Source organism: Pseudophryne corroboree, unplaced genomic scaffold (assembly GCF_028390025.1).
Source record: "Pseudophryne corroboree isolate aPseCor3 unplaced genomic scaffold, aPseCor3.hap2 scaffold_150, whole genome shotgun sequence".
Taxonomy (NCBI): Eukaryota; Metazoa; Chordata; class Amphibia; order Anura; family Myobatrachidae; genus Pseudophryne; species Pseudophryne corroboree.
The window spans coordinates 1,174,903-1,201,901 of NW_026968131.1; the positions used below are offsets into that span (position 1 = coordinate 1,174,903).

Genomic DNA, 26,999 nt, shown 5'->3' on the forward strand with positions numbered 1-26,999 from the left:
ACTTGCAATCTGTGCGAAGACTTCCTGATGGAGTCCCCACTCTCCTGGATGTAGGTCGTGTCTGCTGAGGAAGTCTGCATCCCAGTTGTCCACTCCCGGAATGAACACTGCTGACAGTGCGCTTTGATAAAGCTAAATATTTATCTTATTTAAAACCCTTTGTGAGGTCTAAGAACACTGTACGCTATTTGCGTATGGAGTACCGTAAGGGTACGCTCGTTGCGTAACAATCGCTTAGCCGTGGTCGAGACGCTCAAGCGTCACGTTCGCTCACGGCCAAGAGATCACAGGCAGGCACGCTATTGGCTGCTGACTAACGTAATGGTTCGCTATAGCGTAACGGACGCTGTATCGGGAGCGGGCTGCTCGAGCGATACAGACGCTCACGAGAATACGCTGTTGGTATCGGGCACACTTATAGGTGAGCGACTACCGTAATGCTACGCTATCAGCGTAGCGGACGCTCGAGACCACGAGGAGATCACGAGCGGCGCCGACGCTCACAATGTTAAACCTTTATGTCTAAACCACAAACAATGTAATTTGCTGTAAAACCTTAGTGTAGAGATAGGGTGTAAATGCAACACTGTATAACCTTATTAACTCAAAAGCTGTTCGAGCGTCACCGACGCTCTGAGAATACTTAACACTATAAGAAATACACAAATACCGTGCTTAGGGTCCAACGCCTAATATATATATTATGAATGTTATACTTGCAAAAGAATTAATACAATACAAGTCATACACTACAATATAACATAGACTAACTAACCAGGTAACTACACAGTAAATACAATACAAGTACGTTTAAGAGAAAATGAGAGAAAGAGAAGAGAGAGAGAGAAAGATATGGCCCATAATAACAAGAAAAGACAATATGATTACGGAGAAAACTTACGCACAAAGGAAACGATCGCATGCGCCTCTGGACATCCAGCTCCCGATTTTCAGCAATGATAACCGATGAAGAGTGAGTGCTGGATGTGATCGGCCTGTCTATTTATGCCCCACACACAATACAATTCAATGGTCCCTACAATCTCATTGTTCATTGGACACAGGAATTCGTCTTCGCATTATAACAAAAGGTCATAGGTTGATTCATACAGGTGGGCTGTGACTATTTCCAACAGCTCAGGTGGGAGGGAAACTGGGTTTCCCGCCGCATGGATAAGTAAGTGCAAATACAGTAAATGTTCATAAACTTCTTATGTCCATAACTATTCGCACGAGCGATTGATCCGCTTCAAACCAACACCGGAATATTGCTAATTAAATACTCTTCCGATGGATACTAAACACCACTGTATTACTCCTGTCTGACCCTTCGTATCAAACAATGAGGGATCTCTCTGTCCAGGAACATACTACATTAACTAAACTTTCAGAATCTATCAAAGGGACCATAATCTACAAAATGCATTATATGGTGAAAATATGTAACGAAAGAGTCGCCCGCTAGACGCACACAATCTCTACCGTAAATGTGCATACCGTGCGCCTGCGGGTGCCCGCAACAGCGAGTATGCGCACGCACGGGAGAGCGCACGCATGCGCAGCAGGGACACATATGAGGTGCAAATATGGCAGTGTGCATCGTGATATTTTTCTGACGTTGACAGTCCACCCTTTGGCAGTCAACAATAACTGCCACTTCCTAAAACATTTCAAAAAGAGAAAAATATATGTCAGGGGTTAATACATTTACATGGTTGGGTAGGGGAGGAGAAGAGAAGGTAGGAAAAGGGTATGACCTAGTGAGATAGCAGAAGCATGTGTGTATGAATCCATGTTTGGGGGGTCATGTATCATCGTGCCGTACGTGTTTTAAATCAAGCTTCGAGGTATTGCGAAGTATACATTTGAATTCCTTCTTATCCCGTGGTACGGGTCTGTGGATGGGCTGTCAAACTTTACCGAGCTTTTTTCGGATTTTGGTTGTAACAAAAATGGGGAGCACATTTTAGTTGATGATACATGAATGGGGGAATATGTGATTGCTGATATCTGTGCCTGTATTCCCTATACTATGTGTGTAATTACCTGAAGGTTGTAGAGATGAAGAAAATACATAATTACGGTAAATGCAGTGGTATTCTATGTCAGGTTAATGAACATTCGTCGATTGAGGTCTTGTTTGGTGTCTGTTGAATGCAGTCTTCTTTGTGCTTTTGCCCATAAGGTGCGAGCAAAAAGCTTTGTCAATGTCCATAGATTTACAAAAGTGTTGGGCTAGCGTAATTTTAAAATTTCTAGGGAAACTGGGGATCTATGGCATAGTTCATCAAAAATCTGTGTATAAGGTTGTCAAAACTTCTTCTTTAATCCATCTGTTGTCTGTATATCGGCTCATCAAATTCCTCGTCCAAGTGGGTCTTTTTACCTCAGAGGAAAACGGAAAAACAGATGAAAGAAACGGACCGTAGAAATCGCATTACAATTTCCTCACTCCTTAAACTCATCACCCTGGTACTTCGTTTGCACTTCGTTAAAGCCTGACCGCATCTAAATATCAAGCCAATCGTTATGATAACACCTAAGATACATAGGAGAAACTTCCCTACATCCATTATAACTCCTTGAGCCCATTCTCCTAAACCGGAGAACCAATTTCGCGGGTTCAACCATGACACCCAACTAGTCAGCTCATTACTCACAGCAGCAAGGGTGAGATTGTGTCTCCTGCGAAATTCCCACTTCAATTGGAGAATATCGTCCATTTTTTGGTCTATGACCTCGACCGGGTCCTCGGTACTATTCGTTATATATGTGCAGCATTTCACGCCGTACTGCGTTGCCAGTGTGACACAATATCCACCTGTTACTGCTGTGAGATAATTGAGAATCATTCTATGCTGAACTAGTTCTGTTTTATAAGCTTGAAGTTCTCTTCCAGTATACCTAAATGTGTCATCATACATTTCTGTGATATTGTCTAACAAATTTGCGAGCGCAGATATGTATTTATAATTCAACACTCCTCTGGCGGTGCGAGTGAGGTCTAACGCAAGTAGAAACTGAATCCCGGTTGATTCATGGATCATGTCAGAGGCCGGGTGCTCTGTTCTTTCTATCAGGTGCCGTTTAACTACGTGCTCGTAATGGGTGTGAGTATAAGGAGTTTGGGCAACACGGTGTATGTCTTTCATTTTGGCATGTGATACAGTCATTACCTCAAGCAATACTTTTCCAATATAACACAATCCTTCAGAGTTTGGGGCAAGCCACTTATACGCCTTCCTCCCGCATATGAAATATGCATCATCGGGGAGAACATATGGGACGGAGTAGGACATAACCATATTACACATTTTCCATGTGAAATCTCCTAACCCTAATTCTCCCATCTGTCTAGTACACGTATCAGCTTGTACGATATGTGCACAGTATCCTGGTGATACCTCTCCAACTCTCGTAATCCTACTTCCTAGGGTATACCTATACCGGAAAGATTTTCCTCTACTGGCTATGTGGCGTATAAGCTCTGTATCTGTCGGCATTCTATCTGCTCTATATGAAAAGGTCATGGTTTGGTTACTCCATGACACTTCCCAATTTCCCGGCTTTCGGGGATTGGAAATGTTAAAACATATGAGGGATCTATCCACATGATATTGGTGGAGCTTCAAACTAGGAGGACTGGAGATATTAAACCTCCTGTCCACCGGTCTCCCACCACTTAGCTCAAGTACCTCCCCTATCGTTAAAGGAAATGGTACTAGTCCTGATTTGCTATGACCTTGAGGTACTTGAGAGCATACCCAACAATCTGTTTGATTTAACACGCTACCCACTAAGGAGTGATAGTCACTCAAGGGATGCCGGTCCATGTGGATATTAAAACTGGATTGGCATTTCTTAATGCACCCATCCTCGACTACGTTGTCACAGAGCCTACAGATACAGTTTTCTTCAGCTAACAATCCTTCACAATTCCTTCTATTGTCAATGCTATCGGATCGTTTTCTGATACTCGCCTTTGCTTGTTGATTATGTTGTTCTCGGAAAACTACGCCTCCATCTCTGTCATCAGAACCCATTCCAGAATCTCTCTCGACCTCCATGGTACTCTCGCCGGAACAGACTGCTCTGGTCAACATCATGGTCAACAGGAAAATCCGGATCACAGTCTCTTGGGGCAAGTCCATCTTATAGGAGGAAACGAAGAAGAATGAGAAGGGGGGGAAAATAATTTGAGGGAGAGGGGATGGGAAGTTGGAGAAAAACAATAAAAGGGAACAGGGAATCGACAACTGCTTTTGATCTTGTGATTTTCAATGCTCAGGTGCCGCCTCAGTCCTCCTGGAACAGACACTCCAGTGATACAACGTCCTCTACCGTCTGTTCCTTATCACGGGACCTCTCTGGATCAGCAACCTTCTTACAATGGGACGAATGAACCCAAGTCTCTCTCTCGGCAACTTTCAATGCTGTAGTGCTAGTCAATAAGACTTGGTATGGTCCTTCCCATCTGTCAATAAGGCAACCTGAGCGTAGAAAATTTCGTATCATTACATACTCCCCAGGTTCAATGTCATGACAATTACTATCTGGTAAATCAGGAATCACCAACTTCAAATTATTATTTTGATTCCTTAGCTGTTTACTCATATTAACCAGGTACTATACAGTCACTTCATTGTTACACTTCAAATCATCCTGAGGGTTAATCATAACATGCGGTTGTCGACCAAACAAGATTTCAAAAGGGGACAGATTAAGAGGGGACCTGGGAGTGGTTCTGATGCTGTACAGTACAATGGGTAAAGCTTCTGGCCATGTCAATCCTGTTTCTGCCATAACTTTGCTCAAATTATTTTTAATAGTGCTATTCACTCTTTCCACCTTCGCACTCGCCTGTGGACGGTATGGAGTGTGCAGCTTGCTATCAATTCCCATCAACTTACACATTCCTTGAAAGACATCACCTGTAAAATGGGTACCCCTATCACTTTCGATAATTCTAGGGATACCATATCTACATACAAATTCCTGCACAATTTTCTTAGCAGTAAACATAGCGGTATTTGTGGCCGCCGGGAATGCTTCAACCCAATTTGAGAACACATCTATACAAACAAGTACATATTTCAAATTTCGACAAGGGGGTAATTGAATGAAGTCAATCTGTATTGCCTGGAAAGGACCGCCTGCAGGTGGGATATGAGATGGTTCTGTTGGTATTGCCTTTCCGATATTCTTTCTCAAACAGGTAAGGCATGACATTGCTCTCTTACTTGCATGAGATGAAAATCCTGGGGCGCACCAATATGCTCTTACCAACTTGCACTTTCCTTCCTTGCCCAGATGAGTCAGCCCGTGAGCTGCCTCAGCTAAACATGGAAGATATGCTCTGGCGGCCACCGGTTTACCTTGTCCATCCGTCCAGAGTCCTGAGGACTCCTGGCCATATCCCTTCGCCTTCCAGACTGCCTTTTCCTGTGTGGAACACAAATTTTGCATTTCACACAACTTCTGTGTGTTGATGGTATTAAATACCATCAGTTGTGTGGTGTCTGTCTCTCTGGGGGTACCAGCTGCTAACTTAGCTGCTTCGTCTGCTCGGCTGTTACCAAGTGATACTGGGTCCTGGCTATATGTGTGTGCTTTACACTTGATAACAGCCACTCTGTCGGGTTCCTGTATCGCTGTTAGAAGCCTTTTGATGTGAGCTGCATGCGCTACCGGTGTACCAGCTGCCGTCATGAAATTTCTGAGGCGCCATAGGGCTCCGAAATCATGGACTACCCCGAATGCGTATCTAGAGTCGGTGTAGATATTGGCTGATTTGCCCTTAGCCAATTCACATGCTCTGGTTAGGGCGACCAGTTCATCAACCTGGGCTGAGTGAGGTGGGCCTAGCGGTTCCGCTTCTATGGTGCCTTGGTCATCTACGACTGCGTATCCAGTACACAAGTCTCCCGAGTCTGACTGTCTGTGACAACTACCGTCCGTGTAGAAAGTTAGATCTACATTTTCCAGCGGGTTGTCACTGATGTCAGGCCTTGCGGTAAAATTTTGGGTCAAATATTCCATACAATCATGTGTGTCCTTCTGTGTGTTAAATTCTCCTTCCCCACCACTCTCATCCTCCACCCTTTGTGCCTGTCCAGGCACACCTGGGAGATATGTTGCAGGATTTAATGCACTGCATCTCCTTATGGTGATGTTTACGGGGGCCATTAGTGCCAATTCCCATCTTGTAAACCGCGCTGATGAGACGTGCCTGGTTTGGGCAGAATTTAGCAAGGCTGACACTGCATGTGGTGTATGAATTGTGAGGTTGTGACCTAGCACTACATCTTCGCTTTTCGTTACTAGCAATGCTATCGCAGCGACGCTTCGCAAGCATGTGGGGAGGGATCGCGCTACCGTGTCTAGCTGAGCGCTGTAGTATGCTACTGGCCTGCTGGCATCACCGTGCTTTTGGGTTAAGACGCCTGCCGCGCAACCAGCACTTTCTGTTCCGTACAGCTCAAAGGGTTTCCCATAGTCTGGCATACCTAATGCTGGTGCCTGCGTTAGGCACTGTTTAAGTCTCTCAAATGCCATCTCGGACTCGTCTGTATGCGAAATCCGATCAGGTTTGTTTGAGGAGACCATCTCCTGCAGAGGTAACGCTAGAATGGAAAACCCTGGGATCCAGTTACGGCAATACCCACACATTCCTAAAAATGTTCTGATCTGTTGCTGGGTTTTTGGCAGAGTCATGTCTCTAATTGCTGGAATTCTATCAGTGGTCAGGTGTCTCAGTCCTTGTGTTAGACAGTGTCCCAAATATTTTACCTTAGTTTGGCATAATTGCAACTTGTCTTTGGAAACCTTGTGTCCTGTGTCTGAAAGATGAAACAGGAGCTGTTTCGTATCCTTCAGGGATGCTTCCAATGAATCAGAACACAGTAGTAGATCATCCACGTACTGTATTAATACTGATCCACTCTCTGGTTGGAAAGACTGTAAACAATCATGCAAAGCCTGGGAAAATATACTTGGACTGTCTATGAAACCTTGTGGTAATCGAGTCCATGTGTATTGGACTCCTCTGTATGTGAATGCAAACAAATATTGGCTGTCAGGGTGCAGAGGTACCGAAAAGAAAGCGGAGCAGAGGTCAATAACAGTGAAAAATTTCGCAGTGGGAGGGATTTGCATAAGGATGACAGCTGGATTTGGCACTACGGGGAACTGACTCTCAACTATTTTGTTGATCCCCCTTAGATCCTGCACTAGCCGGTAACCCCTCCCCCCACTCTTTTTCACAGGGAAGATGGGACTATTGGCAGTGCTGGACGTTCTTACCAGAATACCCTGTTGTAGCAAGCGCTCTATTACGGGATACACTCCTAACTCCACCTCTGGCTTCAGAGGGTACTGTGGGATTTTTGGAGCTATCCTACCATCTTTTACTTGTACAACTACTGGAGCTACGTTTGCCATTAATCCAGTGTCCTGTCCATCTTTAGTCCAAAGTGACTCTGGTATCTGGGATGTCATTTCTTCTACTTGGGATGGAGTCCTATTTGTCATAATGGTATGTGACATTAATTTTGATGGGGAGTCTAACATGTCTCGCACTTCCTGAGCGTGATTCTCAGGTATGTCCAAGAATACACCTTCAGGAGTACAATAAATGACGCACCCCATTTTACACAATAAGTCTCTTCCCAGGAGATTAGTCGGTGCCGATGCAGCCAGCAAAAAGGAATGCTTGGTATGTAAAGGCCCTACTGTAATCTCGGCTGGTTTGCTAACAGGGTAGTGCTGGACTACTCCCGTTACCCCTATGGCTGGAATTGTCTTACCAGTGGTTCTCATGCCCACTGTCGAATTTATCACTGATTTGGCCGCCCCTGTGTCTACAAGAAAGTTTAATGATTTACCAGCTACATTGATTGCAATTTCAGGTTCACTCCCAAGGCTTGCAATCAATTTTACTGGCTGCAGATTACAGGTATGGCCACACCCCTATTGGGTATGGTGACCTCCCTGAATCCCGCTGGCAGCAACTACTTGTGAAGGGGTTAAATGGGAACTGCCAGGAGTTTGCCAGTCTCTGTTCGGGGGGTATCTTTTTGTTTCTCCTGCATGTGGCTCATAACTCCGTCTCTGCGGACCTTGCTCCCAATGTCGTGTGTCGTGTCGTTGTCTAGGGGGTTGGTAAGATCTTTGCGAATTTTTCGCTCTACAGTCTCGTGCTATGTGTCCCTGTTTATGACAAAAATAACATGTTACCACATTTGACTTACCCACAGGGTTTGGTGATATAAACACAGGCTGTTTTGTGGTCAGGGCCTGTATACTTACTGACATTAACTTATCACCTTGCGACTCCCTGTGTCTGGTGATATTCCGGTCGTGATCAATAGCAGCCTCTCTCAAAGTAGCCACTGACAGACCTCGCCAACATGGTTGCGTGGTCTGTACCCTTGTCTTTAATGCTTCTTTTAAACCATCCATTAGCACAGATACTGCTACTTCTTGATGGTTTGCATTGGTCCTAATGTCCTCTATGCCAGTGTACTTTGCCATTTCTAATAATGCCCGGTGAAAATAATCAGCAGCTGTTTCTGTCTCTTTTTGTTTAATGGAAAAAATTCTATTCCATTTGGCTACAGCTGGGAAATACTCCTTTAACTGTAAATTTATTCTTTTTACGTTATCTTTGTTGTACACATCTGTAAGAGGTACATCCAGATCCAATCCACAGTCAGCTAAAAATTGAGCTGAGTCGACATTGGAGGGTAAACATGCCCTCAGCAATATCTGCCAGTCTTTGTTATTGGGCTCTAAAGTGTTTCCTAGGTCTCTGATGTATTTTTGGCTAGCAACTAAGTCTTTTCTGGGGTCAGGGAATTCAGACACTATGGTCCTTAATTCCATTCTGGAAAATGGGCTATACATGGCAATGTTCCTGATAGGAGTGACTCCTGATGTGTCAGTTTTCCCATTTGGAACAGCTATTACCCTAACAGGATTAAGTCTACTAACATCATTCTGTGTAGATTCTACAGCCTGTGGTGAAATGGTTTCAGCATAGTGTAAGGTGCCGTACTTACCCGTTGATACGACCTCACCTGTCCCTCCGCTAGGGGGCTTTGTTACTAATCTTATGGGTTGGGCCGTGCCTACTGTCGTTTCTGATATAGTGGCTGCTAGAGAGAGCGCCGATATTGTTGCCGATTCGTCCTCTTGATCACACTCCTGGGGAAAGTTCAAAACAGGGTACAACTTGCACGGGTTAATACTTGCATTGGTTAACTTATTAACATTATCCTTAACATTTATACAGTTGCTAAGTGCCTGTTTGTTACCCCCTGATGCGTCATTCTCCGCAACCAATTTCTCTCCTGATATGTATGGTGGCGGCGGGGCCGTGGCTATCAGTTTCCTGATAGGGCCAGATCCCGCCGCCAGAGCCAATCCTCTCTGTATTTCACCCTCCTGTTGCCATAGCTGCAAATAATCATAATGTTGGATTCGTCTCTTTGTTGATTTAATGAGACATATCCTCCTCCTTAAATTCATTAACACTTCTAGGCTGAAGCTACCTACTCTTGGGAATTTCTCCCCGTCATGTACTGTCATTCTCTCCCATTCATCACATAAAATTTCTGTATGTAAACCATATTTTTCACACATTACATACCTTGCCGACCCGACTGGTCGGTTTACTGAATCAACCCGAACCGAGGTTGATCGCCCCCTTCCTGAACAACTGGCCCCCATAATTTGCAGGTGTTGCTTGCTCTACCTCTGACCTTTATCTCAGGGTCTTCAGCGAACCCTTACAAAAAAACAAAATATTAAAAGATAGGTTGACGGTGAAGTTTACCGAGCACCTCACTCACTCGCCCACGCCGACCAATACGCCCACACACTGATATAGCGCTGGCGTACTCGACCCAGGGCCCCTATGAACCTCTATTTACTGGAACATGCGAGAGATATCCGAAGAACACTTACTCTTTCCAGTAACTATTGGTTGTTGGACAATTCCTGAGTGACCAGCGAACTTCCCTTCAGAAAATAAAAAATTACACAAATCACGTCAGAATGTACAAATAGTTTTATGACCGGGTTTGTACACAAATGGTACTGGTCAGACTAACTTAATGCACACAATTACGTGCGGTACAATCGTTCAGCACATAAGCAACTAATCTTATGTACGGAGCGACAAGTGGAATCGACATTCAGCAGCTGCGAATTCCTTCAGCCTGAGCTTTTTATGGCCTATATGGGTGTCGCACCAACCCTTCTTGGTGTTGTGCCTTGTCTCTATAGCGGACTTCCTTGTCTGCTGTACTTGGACCTCCTGGTCTGTTATGCGACCTCCTGGTCTGTTACAGTATGACCTCCTGGTCTGCTACACTCTAATGCTCAAATTTTATGTTTAACCAGAGATGCCTCCCTAGCCACCACGTATGTCACTTACACGTATGTACTTCACGAGAACTCGATGATTTCTGTGGTTCAATCCCCAAAATTGTAAAAACAAACACTCACTCACCACATACACACTTTTGTTTCTATTTCTATTTCTGCGCAGAAATTTTTCTTTAGACCAGATGTGTTGTAAATTTGGAGAAGGATCTGTTAATTTAAATTTCGGATTTAAAATAGATTTGCGCTATTTATCGCCTGTTGCGCTATTTATCGCTTGTTGCGCTATTTATCGCCTGTTGCGCTATTTATCGCTTATTGCGCTATTTATCGCTTATTGTGCTATTTAAAAATCAACACTATCGTGTGATTTGAGTTACGTGGGCGTACCCAGACGCTCCGTTGCGTAATTTACGCTGCGTGCGTCGGCCTTTGCGTACGCGAGTCTCAGCCTTTTGTTAGAGACACGTGTATACAAAACCAATGTCCACCGTAACACAACTAACACGTTTTATCAATGTAGATGATACTCGATCGTCTACCGTGCAACACACCAATCTCTCCTTTTACCTTTAGGTAGAGCTGCGTGTGTGCTTTACACTTTATCCCTTAACGCATTACTTTTACACTTTAACTATGAAATAGCGACAAATCTCTCTTAGCACGTTTTATCAATTATAAAATGGCAAACAGGAGAGTGATATATGAAAATACACGAATGAAAAAGAAATGCAGATATGCGTGTGTGCGTACGCAAGATAGAAATAAACAGTTTTAAAAGACACTAGTGTGTTGTTCTTACCTCCGGTTCCCGGATTCCTTCAGCACCCTTTACTAAGCGAAACAGACGCTTAACCCGTCAGCACTGCGAAGAATATGATCTCCCTCCCTTTGCTGATGGATAATGTCTGCTGAAATTACCTAGCAGAGATATGTGAAGGACAGGACGAGCCGCCAATTGATAAAGCTAAATATTTATCTTATTTAAAACCCTTTGTGAGGTCTAAGAACACTGTACGCTATTTGCGTATGGAGTACCGTAAGGGTACGCTCGTTGCGTAACAATCGCTTAGCCGTGGTCGAGACGCTCAAGCGTCACGTTCGCTCACGGCCAAGAGATCACAGGCAGGCACGCTATTGGCTGCTGACTAACGTAATGGTTCGCTATAGCGTAACGGACGCTGTATCGGGAGCGGGCTGCTCGAGCGATACAGACGCTCACGAGAATACGCTGTTGGTATCGGGCACACTTATAGGTGAGCGACTACCGTAATGCTACGCTATCAGCGTAGCGGACGCTCGAGACCACGAGGAGATCACGAGCGGCGCCGACGCTCACAATGTTAAACCTTTATGTCTAAACCACAAACAATGTAATTTGCTGTAAAACCTTAGTGTAGAGATAGGGTGTAAATGCAACACTGTATAACCTTATTAACTCAAAAGCTGTTCGAGCGTCACCGACGCTCTGAGAATACTTAACACTATAAGAAATACACAAATACTGTGCTTAGGGTCCAACGCCTAATATATATATTATGAATGTTATACTTGCAAAAGAATTAACACAATACAAGTCATACACTACAATATAACATAGACTAACTAACCAGGTAACTACACAGTAAATACAATACAAGTACGTTTAAGAGAAAATGAGAGAAAGAGAAGAGCGAGAGAGAAAGATATGGCCCATAATAACAAGAAAAGACAATATGATTACGGAGAAAACTTACGCACAAAGGAAACGATCGCATGCGCCTCTGGACATCCAGCTCCCGATTTTCAGCAATGATAACCGATGAAGAGTGAGTGCTGGATGTGATCGGCCTGTCTATTTATGCCCCACACACAATACAATTCAATGGTCCCTACAATCTCATTGTTCATTGGACACAGGAATTCGTCTTTGCATTATAACAAAAGGTCATAGGTTGATTCATACAGGTGGGCTGTGACTATTTCCAACAGCTCAGGTGGGAGGGAAACTGGGTTTCCAGCCGCATGGATAAGTAAGTGCAAATACAGTAAATGTTCATAAACTTCTTATGTCCATAACTATTCGCACGAGCGATTGATCCGCTTCAAACAAACACCGGAATATTGCTAATTAAATACTCTTCCGATGGATACTAAACACCACTGTATTACTCCTGTCTGACCCTTCGTATCAAACAATGAGGGATCTCTCTGTCCAGGAACATACTACATTAACTAAACTTTCAGAATCTATCAAAGGGACCATAATCTACAAAATGCATTATATGGTGAAAATATGTAACGAAAGAGTTGCCCGCTAGACGCACACAATCTCTACCGTAAATGCGCATACCGTGCGCCTGCGGGTGCCCGCAACAGCGAGTATGCGCACGCACGGGAGAGCGCACGCATGCGCAGCAGGGACACATATGAGGTGCAAATATGGCAGTGTGCATCGTGATATTTTTCTGACTTTGACAGCTTACATGATTCTCCGCCCAGCGAAGAATTCTGGTGGCTTCCGCCATCGCCACTCTGCTCCTTGTGCCGCCTTGGCGGTTTACATGAACTACTGCGGTGACGTTGTCTGACTGGATCAGAACTGGTTGGTCGCGAAGTAAGGTCTCCGCTTGACATAGGGCGTTGTATATGGCCCTTAGCTCCAGGATGTTGATGTGAAGACAAGTCTCCTGACTTGACCAAAGACCTTGGAAATTTCTTCCCTGTGTGGCTGCTCCCCAACCTCGGAGGCTCGCGTTCGTGGTCACCAGGATCCAGTCCTGAATGCCGAACCTGCGGCCCTCTAGAAGGTGAGCACTCTGCAGCCACCACAGGAGAGATACCCTGGCCCTGGGGGACAGGGTGATCAACTGATGAATCTGTAGATGTGACCCGGACCACTTGTCCAGTAGGTCCCATTGCAAGATCCTCGCATGGAACCTGCCAAAGGGAATGGCCTCGTATGATGCCACCATCATTCCCAGGACTCGAGTGCAGTGATGCACTGACACCTGTTTTGGTTTCAATAGGTTCCTGACCAGAGTCATGAGTTCCTGGGCCTTTTCTATCGGAAGATAACCCCTTTTCTGGTCCGTATCCAGAATAATGCCCAAGCAAAGTCAGACGAGTCGTAGGAACCAACTGCGACTTCGGGATATTGAGAATCCAGCCGTGTTGCTGTAACACCTTCAGTGAAAGTTATACGCTGTTCAGCAACTGCTCTCTTGATCTCGCTTTTATGAGGAGATCGTTCAAGTACGGGATAATTGTGACACCTTGCTTTCGCAGGAGCACCATAATTTCCGTCATTACCTTGGTGAAAATTCTCGGAGAAAATTCTGGAGAGACCAAACGGCAACGTCTGAAATTGGTAATGACAATACTGTACCGCAAATCTTAGGTACGCCTGATGAGGTGGATAAATGAGTACATGAAGGTATGCATCCTTTATGTCCAGAGATATCATAAAATCCCCCCCTTCTAGGCTGGCGATGACCGCTCTTAGCGATTCCATCTTGAACTTGAACCTTTTCAAGTATAGGTTCAGGGATTTTAAATTTAATATGGGTCTGACCAAACCGTCCGGTTTTGGGACTACAAACAGGGTCGAATAATTTCCCTTTCCTTGTTGAAGCAGGGGAACCTTGACCACCACCTGTTGAAGATACAATTTGTGAATTGCATTTAACACTATCTCCCTTTCCTGGGGAGAAGATGGTAGGGCCGATTTGAAAAACCGGCGAGGAGGCACCTCTTCGAATTTCAGCTTGTAACCCTGAGAAACAATTTCTATTGCCTAGGGATCCACCTGCGAATGAACCCAGATGTGGCTGAAAACTCGAAGACGTGCCCCCAACTGGGCGGACTCCTTTAGCGGAGCCCCAGCGTCATGCGGTGGATTTTGTAGAGGCCGGGGAGGACTTCTGTTCCTGGGAACTAGCTGTGTTGTGCAGCTTCTTCCCTCTGCCCTTACCTCTGGCAAGAAAGGACGCACCTCGTACTTTCTTGTTTCTCTGTGATCGAAAGGACTGCATTTGATAATGTGGTGCTTTCTTAGGCTGTGAGGGAATATAAGGCAAAAAATTTGATTTACCAGCTGTAGCTGTGGAGACTAGGTCCGAGAGACCTTCCCCAAACAATTCCTCACCCCTGTAAGGTAAAACCTCCATATGCCTTTTTGAGTCGGCATCACCTGTCCATTGCCGGGTCCATAGGACTCGTCTAGCAGAAATCGACATAGCGTTTATTCTAGAACCCAGTAGACTAATGTCACTTTGAGCATCTCTCATATATAGGACAGCATCTTTTATATGCCCTATGGTCAATAACATAGCATCCTTATCTAGGGTCTCAATCTCTGCTGATAAGGTATCTGTCCATGCTGCCACCGCGCTACAACCCCGGCCGACGCAATTGCCGGTCTGAGTAAGGTACCAGAATGTGTGTAAATGGACTTTAGGGTAACCTCCTGCTTGCGGTCAGCATGGTCCCTGATGGTAGCCGTATCCTGGGATGGCAGCGCTACCTTTTTGGATAAGCGTGTCAATGCTTTATCCACCCTAGGGGAGGATTCCCACCGTATCCTGTCCATTGGCGGGAAAGGATACGCCATAAGAATCCTTTTGGGAATCTGCAGCTTTTTGTCTGGAGATTCCCAAGCTTTTTCACATAATTCGTTCAACTCATGTGAGGGGGGAAAGGTTATCTCAGGTTTCTTTCCCTTATACATGTGTACCCTCGTGTCAGGGACAGGGGACTCTGTGATGTGCAAAACATCTTTTATTGCAATAATCATATATCGAATACATTTAGCCAATTTTGGCTGTAACTTTGCATCATCGTAGTCGACACTGGAGTCAGAATCCGTGTCGGTATCTGTGTCAACTATTTGGGATAGTGGGCGCTTTTGAGACCCCGAAGGTCCCTGCGACATAGGGACAGGCATGGGTTGACTCCCTGACTGTTCCCTAGCTTCAGCTTTGTCTAATCTCTTGTGTAATAAGTTTACATTAGCACATAAAACATTTCACATATCCATTCAGTCAGGTGTCGGCGTTGTCGATGGAGACACCACATTAATTTGCTCCTGCTCCTCTCTAGGAGAGCCTTCTACCTCAGACATGTCGACACACGTGTACCGACACACCATACACTCAGGGAATCCTCTTATCTGAGGACAGTTCCCCAACAAGGCCCTTTGGAGAGACAGAGAGAGAGAGTATGCCAGCACACACCCCAGCGCTATATGACCCAGGAAAAAAACACAATAATTTTATGTTTACCCAGTAGCGCTGTATTTCCATATATATATGCACCTAATTATGTGCCCCCCTCTTCTTTAAGACCCTCTTTCTACCGTGGTATAAGCAGGGGAGAGTCCGTGGAGCTTCCCCTCAGCGGTGCTGTGGAGAAAATGGTGCTGGTGAGTGCTGAGGGAGAAGCCCCACCCCTTCAGCGACGGGCTTCTGTCCCGCTCAAATATAGTAAAAAAATGGCGGGGGCTCTTATATATATATATATATACAGTGCCTAGCTGCATATATATTTATTTTGCCAAAGAGAGGTCTATATTGCTGCCCAGGGCGTCCCCCCTGAGCCCTTCACCCTTACACTGACTGCCGTGTGTGAGGTGTATGGGAGCAATGGAGCACAGCTTTACTGCTGTGCGTTACCTCAGTGAAGATCATGAAGTCTTCCGCCGGCTCTGAAGTCTTCTTTTCTTCTCATACTCACCCGGCTTCTATCTTCCGGTTCTGCGAGGGGGACGGCGGCACGGCTCTGGGACGGACGGCGAGGGTGAGACCTGCGTACCGATCCCTCTGGAGCTAATGCTGTACAGTAGCCTAAGAAGCAGAGCCTATCAACTCACAGAAGTAGGTGTGCATCTCTCCCCTCCGCCCCTCGATGCAGGGAGTCTGTTGCCAGCAGGCTCCCTGAAAATAAAAAAATCTAACAAATATACTTTCTGTCAGGAAACTCAGGAGAGCTCCCTGAAAAGCACCCAGTCTCCTCTGGGCACAGTAGTAAACTGAGGTCTGGAGGAGGGGCATAGAGGGAGGAGCCAGTGCACACCCAGATCTAAAGTCTTTCTTTAAGTGCCCATGTCTCCTGCGGAGCCCGTCTATCCCCCATGGTCCTTACGGAGTCCCCAGCATCCTCTAGGACGTAAGAGAAAAATTATGCTGGCAGAAAAATCCAATTGAGTGATTAAACAGCTCCAGAGCTGCTCTGTAAGGCAAGTAAAAGGGTGTGGGCCCTGCAGCACTACCTGTAGTTTGCATTGTGCATTGGAAGCCTAGTTTGCTGTCTGTTTCCACTTCTTTTTTCTTGAGCCCCTCCCGTCTATACCCTTGTGCACTATCCTGACTTCTCCTCCCGTCTGCTTACTTTGTGCCTTCCAATGCACAATGCAAACTACAGGTAGTGCTGCAGGGCCCACACCCTTTTACTTGCCTTACAGAGCAGCTCTTGAGCTGTTACAGTGCCCAGCTGCTGCAAGAAATCAGCGTGAATGCTTCAGGGGCTGGGGCATGGCCAACATGAGCCCCACACCGAAGGAGGGTGGAGGTGTTTAATGCGAACTAGGGGTCTCGCACAATGCGAACTACAGGTAGTGCTGCAGGGCCCACACCCTTTTACTTGCCTTACAGAGCAGCTCTGGAGCTGTTACAGTGCCCAGCTGCTGCAAGAAATCAGCTTGAATGCTTCAGGGGCTGGGGCATATCCAACATGAGCCCCACACCGACGGAGGGTGGAGGTGTTTAATGCGAACTAGGGGTCATCCAAGTGCCGCAAAAGGCCGCCATGCCCTGCACGCCCCTTTTCTCTTTTCATATGCAGACGAGGGTTGAAGCCAACTTTGACCCACTGCTTGGATGACATCGCCATATGCAAATCCATCTGCTGCAGGCCTTCCCCCAGGAATGCTTGCACTAGTTGTTGCATTTGGTTTGTTGTTTGGGGGTGCTTCAGTATTAGGCAGCCTTCTGCCCTCCCATGTTCATCTGAAAATATGTGTTCTCTCTGCAGTTGTTGTCCCCAGATGAGAGTTCCCTTGTGCTGCCTCAGTTGAATCTCCTTTACTTGACAGAGATGTGCCTGAGCAGCGGCCCTCCCCAGCCCTATCCCAAATCATACTTATTTTGCATAGGAGATACCATGGTCATGAAGACTGTTCTCCCAGGGTGCGGTTCATTCATTGCATTCTGGGTATGCTGACCCCTGTGATTTCCCCAAATGTGGGAAACTCGACTGCATTATTTAATGCGAACTAGGGGTCATCCAAGCACCGCAAAAGGCCGCCATGCCCTGCATACCCCTTTTCTCTTTTCATAAGCAGACGAGGTTTGAAGCCAACTTTGACCCACTGCTTGGATGACATCACTTGCTGCCTTTCCAATGAAGCAAGTTTAATTTAATAATAGGTGAAAAACCATCCCTACAAAGGTGTTAATCAGATACTTGGCTTTGTGGACACTTTTCAGAGCACAAATTTGTTAGCATAAAAATAAAGCCAGAAAATGAAGAGCTGTTTAATCACTCAATTGGATTTTTCTGCCAGCATATTTCTTTTTCTCTGCAACCCACTGCTAAATTGTGCTTCGTGGCTGTTTTTTTTTATAAAATCACTTAATCAAATCTAACTCTGATTACATCAGAGAAGGCCAGGTACCCTACACCATAAGAGGTGGTTTGAAATTTTTACTTGTCTACTTAAAGATCACCAAAATCTGATAACGAGGTCAATTACGTCCCTAGGTGGGATTGAACCACCAACCTTTTGGTTAACAACTGAACACGCTAACTGTTTGCGCCTCAGAGACACTTTGCGAAAGTACATACTGACAAAGGTTAATAAGCATTCATCTAGAACGTTTCCTAGAAAAACTTTAAAAAGTCAATAATCTGGAGAGTTTTTGTAAGATGTTCCTTCCATCAACCAATGAAGAAACACATTGGTACTTTCCCATGATGAGTGAGTGCTTCAGGATCTCTTGCACTTACATGTGCAGCAAAGGACTACAATGGAAGCATGCTGGGCCTATAACCCAGAGGTAGGCAGATTGTAACTGTCCTCTGCTATATGCATTTTTTTTGTTAATTAAAGTAATCCAAAACTGGGATTGATATTTTGGCTCTTTTATTTTTACTTAAAGTACAATAACTTTTACCGTTTTAATTTGTTTTAATAGTATATTGACAGTATTGTTTTCTTTCAAAAATCCACTTAATTTTCTTTACCCTATTATTAAAATGGTAATTGACAAAAACAAACTACATTGTCACCAGAAGAGCAATACAAAATGTACAAGTGATATATTAAAATCATCTTTTCAGCTTGAATTTCAATGATGCATTGAGGTAACGATTTTGTGAGAAACATCTTCACCCTTAAATAAAGATTTTCTTAATTCCCTACCTGTGTGCTAATTAGATATCACCTTGTTTTCACATTAAACAGACTTCCACATGAGAAAGCAGCAAGGATGCAGTGGCTTTAATGTTTCCTGGTGTCAACCTGTATTATTTCAGTAGACATTGAAATGAGGATGCATCTTGCTGCCTTTCCAATGAAGCAAGTTTAATTTAGTAATAGGTTAAAAACCATCCCTACAAAGGTGTTAATCAGAGACTTGGCTTTGTGGACACTTTTCAGAGAACAAATTTGTTAGCATAAAAATAAAGCCAGAAAATGAAGAGCTGTTTAATCACTCAATTGGATTTTTCTGCCAGCATTTTTCTTTTTCTCTGCAACCCACTGCTAAATTGTGCTTCCTAGCTGTTTTTTTATAAAATCACTTAATCAAATCTAACTCTGATTACATCAGAGAAGGCCAGGTACCCTACACCATAAGAGGGGGTTTGAAATTTTGACTTGTCTACTTAAAGATCACCAAAATCTGATAACAAGGTCAATTACGTCCCTGGGTGGGATTGAACCACCAACCTTTTGGTTAACAGCCTTATACACTAACTGATTGCGCCACAGCGACACTTTTCAAAAGTACATACTGACAAAGGCTAATAAGCATTCATCTAGAACGTTTCCTAGAAACATTTTAAAAAGTCAATAATGTGGAGAGTTTTTGTAAGATGTTTCTTCCATCAACCAATGAAGAAACACATTGGTACTTTCCTATGATGAGTGAGTGCTTCAGGATCTCTTGCACTTACATGTGCAGCAGAGTACTGTAATGGAAGCATGCTGGGTCCATAACCCAGAGGTAGGCAGATTGAAACTATCCTCTGCTATATGCATTGTTTTTATTAATTAAAGTAATCCAAAACTGGGATTGATATTTTTGCTCTTTTATTTTTACTTAAAGTACAATAACTTTTACCATTTTAATTTGTTTTAATAGTATATTGACAGTATTGTTTTCTTTCAAAAATCCAATTAATTTTCTTTACCCGATTATTAAAATGGTAATTGACAAAAACAATCTACATTGTCACCAGAAGAGCAGTACAAAATGTACAAGTGATATATTAAAATCATCTTTCCAGCTTGAATTTCAATGATGCCTTGGTGCAACAATTTTGTGAGAAACATCTTCACCCATAAAGAAAGATTTTCTTAATTCCTTACCTGTGTGCTGATTAGATATCACCTTGTTTTCACATTAAACAGACTTCCCCATGAGGAAGCAGCAAGGATGCAGTGACGTTTATGTTTCCTGGTGTCAACCTGTATTATTTCAGTAGACATTGAAATGAGGATGCATCTTGCTGCCTTTCCAAAGAAGCAAGTTTAATTCAGTAATAGGTGAAAAACCATTCCTACAAAGGTGTTAATCAGAGACTTGGCTTTGTGGACACTTTTCAGAGAGCAAATTTGTTAGCATAAACATAAAATCAGAAAATGAAGAGCTGTTTAATCACTCAATTAGACTTTTCTGCCAGCATAATTTTTTTTCTCTGCAACCCACTGCTAAATTGTGCTTCCTAGCTGTTTTTTATAAAATCACTTAATCAAATCTAATTCTGATTACATCAGAGAAGGCCGGGTACCCTACACCATAAGAGGGGGTTTTAAATTTTGACTTGTCTACTTAAAGATCACCAAAATCTGATAACAAGGTCTATTACGTCCCTCTGTGGGATTGAATCACCAACCTTTAGGTTAATAGCCATACACACTAACTGATTGCGCCACAGCGACACTTTGCAAAAGTACATACTGACAAAGGCTAATAAGCATTCATCTAGAACGTTTCCTAGAAAAACTTTAAAAAGTCAATAATCTGGAGAATTTTTGTAAGAAACACATTGGTACATTCCCATGATGAGTGAGTGCTTCAGGATCTCTTGCACTTACATGGGCTATTAACCAAAAGGTTCCCACCCAGTGATGTAATTGACCTTGTGATCAGATTTTGGTGATCTTTAAGTAGACAAGTCAAAATTTCAAACCCCCTCTTATGGTGTAGGGTACCTGGCCTTCTCTGACGTAATCAGAGTTAGATTTAATTAAGGTGCGCAAGGGCATAGAAGGGAGCAGTTTAAGAAAAGAGAAGTGGAAACAGACAGCAAACTAGGCTGGAGAGAGACCTGAGACAAAGAGATCTGAATTATACTAGAGCCGACCAGGGGAAACACAAATTATGCAGTCAAGTTTCCCACATTTGGGGAAATCGCAGGAGCAGCACACCCAGAGTGCAATGGGTGAGCCTTTCCCTGGGAGAAGCACCTTCATGATCATAGTATCTCACCTGGCAGGTAAGTAGGAGTTGGGTTAGAGCTGGGGAAGGTCGCTGCTCGGGTACCCCCCTGTCAAGTGAAGGAAATCCAACTGAGGCAGCACAAGGGAACTCTCGAAAGAAGAACAAGGCTAGAGGAAGATCTGAGTCAAAGAAATCTGACTTTTACCAGAGCTGACCAGAGGAAAGCACAAACACAGTCCCCCACTACCACCAGGAAACATTAACGCCACTGCATCCTTGCTGCTTTCTCATGTGGAAGTCTATTTAATGTGAAAACAAGGTGATATCTAATTAGCACACAGAAAAGAAAATTAAGTGAATTTTTGAAAGAAAACAATACTGTCAATATACTATTAAAACAAATTAAAATGGTAAAAGTTATTGTACTTTAAGTAAAAATAAAAGAGCAAAAATATCAATCCCAGTTTTGGATTACTTTAATTAACAAAAAAAATGCATATAGCAGAGGATAGTTTCAATCTTTCTACCTCTGGGTTATGGGCCCAGCATGCTTCCATTGCAGTACTCTGCTGCACATGTAAGTGCAAGAGATCCTGAAGCACTCACTCATCATCGGAAAGTACCAATGTGTTTCTTCATTGGTTGATGGCAGAAACATCTTACAAAAACACTCCAGATTATTGACTTTTTAAAGTTTTTCTAGGAAACGTTCTAGATGATTGTTTATTAGCCTTTGTCAGTATGTAATTTTGCAAAGTGTCGCTGTGGCGCAATCAGTTAGTGTGTATGGCTATTAACCAAAAGGTTGGTGGTTCAATCCCACCTAGGGATGTAATTGACTTTGTTATCAGATTTTGGTGATCTTTAAGTAGACAAGTCAAAATTTCAAACCCCCTGTTATGGTGTTAGGTATTTAGACTTCTCTGATGTAATCAGAGTTAGATTTGATTCAGTGATTTTATAAAAACAGCTAGGAAGCACAATTTAGCAGTGGGTTGCAGAGAAAAAGAAATATGCTGGCAAAAAAATCCAATTGAGTGATTAAACAGCTCTTGGATGGTTTTTCACCTATTACTAAATTAAACTTGCTTCATTGGAAAGGCAGCAAGATGCATCCTCATTTCAATATCTACTGAAATAATACAGGTTGACACCAGGAAACATTAACGCCACTGCATCCTTGCTGCTTTCTCATGTGGAAGTCTGTTTAATGTGAAAACAAGGTGATATCTAATTAGCACACAGGTAAGGAATTAAGAAAATCTTTATTAAAGGGTGAAGATGTTTCTCACAAAATCGTTGCCCCAATGCATCATTGAAATTCAAGCTGGAAAGATGATTTTAATATATCACTTGTACATTTTGTATTGCTCTTCTGGTGACAATGTAGTTTGTTTTTGTCAATTACCATTTTAATAATCGGGTAAAGAAAATTAATTGGATTTTTGAAAGAAAACAATACTGTCAATATACTATTAAAACAAATTAAAATGGTAAAAGTTATTGTACTTTAAGTAAAAATAAAAGAGCAAAAATATCAATCCCAGTTTTGGATTACTTTAATTAACAAAAAAAAATGCATATAGCAGAGGATAGTTTCAATCTGCCTACCTCTGGGTTATGGACCCAGCATGCTTCCATTACAGTACTCTGCTGCACATGTAAGTGCAAGAGGTCCTGAAGCACTCACTTATCATGGGAAAGTTCCAATGTGTTTCTTCATTGGTTGATGGAAGAAACATCTTACAAAAACTCTCCACATTATTGACTTTTTAAAATGTTTCTAGGAAACGTTCTAGATGAATGCTTATTAGCCTTTGTCAGTATGTACTTTCGCAAAGTGTCGCTGTAGCGCAATCAGTCTGTGTGTATGGTTATTAACCAAAAGGTTGGTGGTTCAATCCCACCCAGGGACGTAATTGACCTTGTTATCAGATTTTGGTGATCTTTAAGTAGACAAGTCAAAATTTCAAACCCCCTGTTATGGTGTAGGGTACCTGGCCTTCTCTGATGTAATCAGAGTTAGATTTGATTCAGTGATTTTATAAAAACAGCTAGGAAGCACAATTTAGCAGTGAGTTGCAGAGAAAAAGAAATATGCTGGCAAAAAAATCCAATTGAGTGATTAAACAGCTCTTCATTTTCTGGCTTTATTTTTATGCTAACAAATTTGTTCTCTGAAAAGTGTCCACAAAGCCAAGTCTCTGATTAACACCTTTGTAGGGATGGTTTTTCACCTATTACTAAATTAAACTTGCTTCATTGGAAAGGCAGCAAGATGCATCCTCATTTCAATGTCTACGGAAATAATACAGGTTGACACCAGGAAACATTAACGCCACTGCATCCTTGCTGCTTTCGCATGTGGAAGTCTGTTTAATGTGAAAACAAGGTGATATCTAATTAGCACACAGGTAAGGAATTAAGAAAATCTTTATTTAAGGGTGAAGATGTTTCTCACAAAATCGTTGCCCCAATGCATCATTGAAATTCAAGCTGGAAAGATGATTTTAATATATCACTTGTACATTTTGTATTGCTCTTCTGGTGACAATGTAGTTTGTTTTTGTCAATTACCATTATAATAATAGGGTAAAGAAAATTAAGTGGATTTTTGAAAGAAAACAATACTGTCAATATACTATTAAAACAAATTAAAATGGTAAAAGTTATTGTACTTTAAGTAAAAATAAAAGAGCAAAAATATCAATCCCAGTTTTGGATTACTTTAATTAACAATAAAAAATGCATATAGCAGAGGATAGTTTCAATCTGCCTACCTCTGGGTTATGGGCCCAGCATGTTTCCAATGCAGTACTCTGCTGCACATGTAAGTGCAAGAGATCCTGAAGCACTCACTCATCATGGGAAAGTACCAATGTGTTTCTTCGTTGGTTGATGGAAGAAACATCTTACAAAAACTCTCCAGATTATTGACTTTTTAAAGTTTTTCTAGGAAACGTTCTAGATGAATGCTTATTAGCCTTTGTCAGTATGTAAGTTTGCAAAGTGTCTCTGTGGCGCAATCGGTTAGTGTGTTTGGTTATTAATCAAAGGGTTGGTGGTTTAATCCCACCCAGGGATGTAATTGACCCTGTTATCAGATTTTGGTGATCTTTAAGTAGACAAGTCAAAATTTCAAACCCCCTCTTATGGTGTAGGGTACCTGGCCTTCTCTGATGTAATCAGAGTTAGATTTGATTAAGTGATTTTATAAAAAAACAGCTAGGAAGCACAATTTAGCAGTGGGTTGCAGAGAAAAAGAAATATGCTGGCAGAAAAATCCAATTGAGTGATTAAACAGCTCTTCATTTTCTGTCTTTATTTTTATGCTAACTAATTTGTTCTCTGAAAAGTGTCCACAAAGCCAAGTGTCTGATTAACATCTTTGTAGGGATGGTTTTTCACCTATTACTAAATTAAACTTGCTTCATTGGAAAGGCAGCAAGATGCATCCTCATTTCAATATCTACGGAAATAATACAGGTTGACACCAGGAAACATTAACGCCACTGCATCTTTGCTGTTTTCTCATGTGGAAGTCTGTTTAATGTGAAAACAAGGTGATATCTAATTAGCACACAGGTAAGGAATTAAGAAAATCTTTATTTAAGGGTGAAGATGTTTCTCACAAAATCGTTGCCCCAATGCATCATTGAAATTCAAGCTGGAAAGATGATTTTAATATATCACTTGTACATTTTGTATTGCTCTTCTGGTGACAATGTAGTTTGTTTTTGTCAATTACCATTTTAATAATCGGGTAAAGAAAATTAATTGGATTTTTGAAAGAAAACAATACTGTCAATATACTATTAAAACAAATTAAAATGGTAAAAGTTATTGTACTTTAAGTAAAAATAAAAGAGCACAAATATCAATCCCAGTTTTGGATTACTTTAATTAACAAAAAAAATGCATATAGCAGAGGATAGTTTCAATCTGCCTACCTCTGGGTTATGGACCCAGCATGCTTCCATTACAGTACTCTGCTGCACATGTAAGTGCAAGAGATCCTGAAGCACTCATTCATCATGGGAAAGTACCAATGTGTTTCTTCATTGGTTGATGGAAGAAACATCTTACAAAAACTCTCCAGATTATTGACTATTTAAAGTTTTTATAGGAAACGTTCTAGATGAATGCTTATTAGCCTTTGTCAGTAAGTACTTTTGCAAAGTGTCGCTGTGGCGCAATCAGTTAGTGTGTACGGCTATTAACCAAAAGGTTGGTGGTTCAATCCCACCCAGGGACGTAATTGACCTTGTTATCAGATTTTGTTGATCTTTAAGTAGACAAGTCAAAATTTCGAAAACCCCTGTTATGGTGTAGGGTACCTGGCCTTCTCTGATGTAATCAGAGTTAGATTTGATTCAGTGATTTTATAAAAACAGCTAGGAAGCACAATTTAGCAGTGGGTTGCAGAGAAAAAGAAATATGCTGGCAAAAAAATCCAATTGAGTGATTAAACAGCTCTTCATTTTCTGGCTTTATTTTTATGCTAACAAATTTGTTCTCTGAAAAGTGTCCACAAAGCCAAGTATCTGATTAACATCTTTGTAGGGATGGTTTTTCACCTATTACTAAATTAAACTTGCTTCATTGGAAAGGCAGCAAGATGCATCCTCATTTCAATATCTACTGAAATAATACAGGTTGACACCAGGAAACATTAACGCCACTGCATCCTTGCTGCTTTCTCATGTGGAAGTCTGTTTAATGTGAAAACAAGGTGATATCTAATTAGCACACAGGTAAGGAATTAAGAAAATCTTTATTTAAGGGTGAAGATGTTTCTCACAAAATCGTTGCCCCAATGCATCATTGAAATTCAAGCTGGAAAGATGATTTTAATATATCACTTGTACATTTTGTATTGCTCTTCTGGTGACAATGTAGTTTGCTTTTGTCAATTACCATTTTAATAATCGGGTAAAGAAAATTAATTGGATTTTTGAAAGAAAACAATACTGTCAATATACTATTAAAACAAATTAAAATGGTAAAAGTTAATGTACTTTAAGTAAAAATAAAAGAGCAAAAATATCAATACCAGTTTTGGATTACTTTAATTAACAAAAAAAAATGCATATAGCAGAGGATAGTTTCAATCTGCCTACCTCTGGGTTATGGACCCAGCATGCTTCCATTACAGTACTCTGCTGCACATGTAAGTGCAAGAGATCCTGAAGCACTCACTCATCATGGGAAAGTACCAATGTGTTTCTTCATTGGTTGATGGAAGAAACATCTTACAAAAACTCTCCACATTATTGACTTTTTAAAATGTTTCTAGGAATCGTTCTAGATGAATGCATATTAGCCTTTGTCAGTAAGTACTTTTGCAAAGTGTCACTGTGGCGCAATCAGTTAGTGTGTAAGGCTATTAACCAAAAAGTTGGTGGTTCAATCCCACCCAGGGACTTAATTGACCTTGTTATCAGATTTTGGTGATCTTTAAGTAGACAAGTCAAAATTTCAAACCCCCTATTATGGTGTAGGGTACCTGGCCTTCTCTGATGTAATCAGAGTTAGATTTGATTCAGTGATTTTATAAAAACAGCTAGGAAGCACAATTTAGCAGTGGGTTGCAGAGAAAAAGAAATATGCTGGCAGAAAAATCCAATTGAGTGATTAAACAGCTCTTCATTTTCTGGCTTTATTTTTATGCTAACTAATTTGTTCTCTGAAAAGTGTCCACAAAGCCAAGTATCTGATTAACATATTTGTAGGGATGGTTTTTCACCTATTACTAAATTAAACTTGCTTCATTGGAAAGGCAGCAAGATGCATCCTCATTTCAATATCTACTGAAATAATACAGGTTGACACCAGGAAACATTAACGCCACTGCATCCTTGCTGCTTTCTCATGTGGAAGTCTGTTTAATGTGAAAACAAGGTGATATCTAATTAGCACACAGGTAAGGAATTAAGAAAATCTTTATTTAAGGGTGAAGATGTTTCTCAC

General features: G+C 42.2%; 1 non-coding gene and 1 pseudogene across 1 annotated transcript; one reads left to right on the forward strand and one right to left on the reverse strand.

Moving 5' to 3' along the window:
- The first annotated feature begins 17,498 nt into the window (after window positions 1–17,498).
- On the forward strand, window positions 17,499–17,677 carry LOC134999449 (U1 spliceosomal RNA; annotated as a pseudogene).
- Window positions 17,678–20,929: 3,252 nt separating this feature from the next.
- LOC134999991 (U1 spliceosomal RNA) lies at window positions 20,930–21,092 on the reverse strand. The gene has a single exon (XR_010202051.1). It is a non-coding gene; the product is annotated as a U1 spliceosomal RNA (small nuclear RNA).
- Between the last annotated feature and the right edge of the window lie 5,907 nt (window positions 21,093–26,999).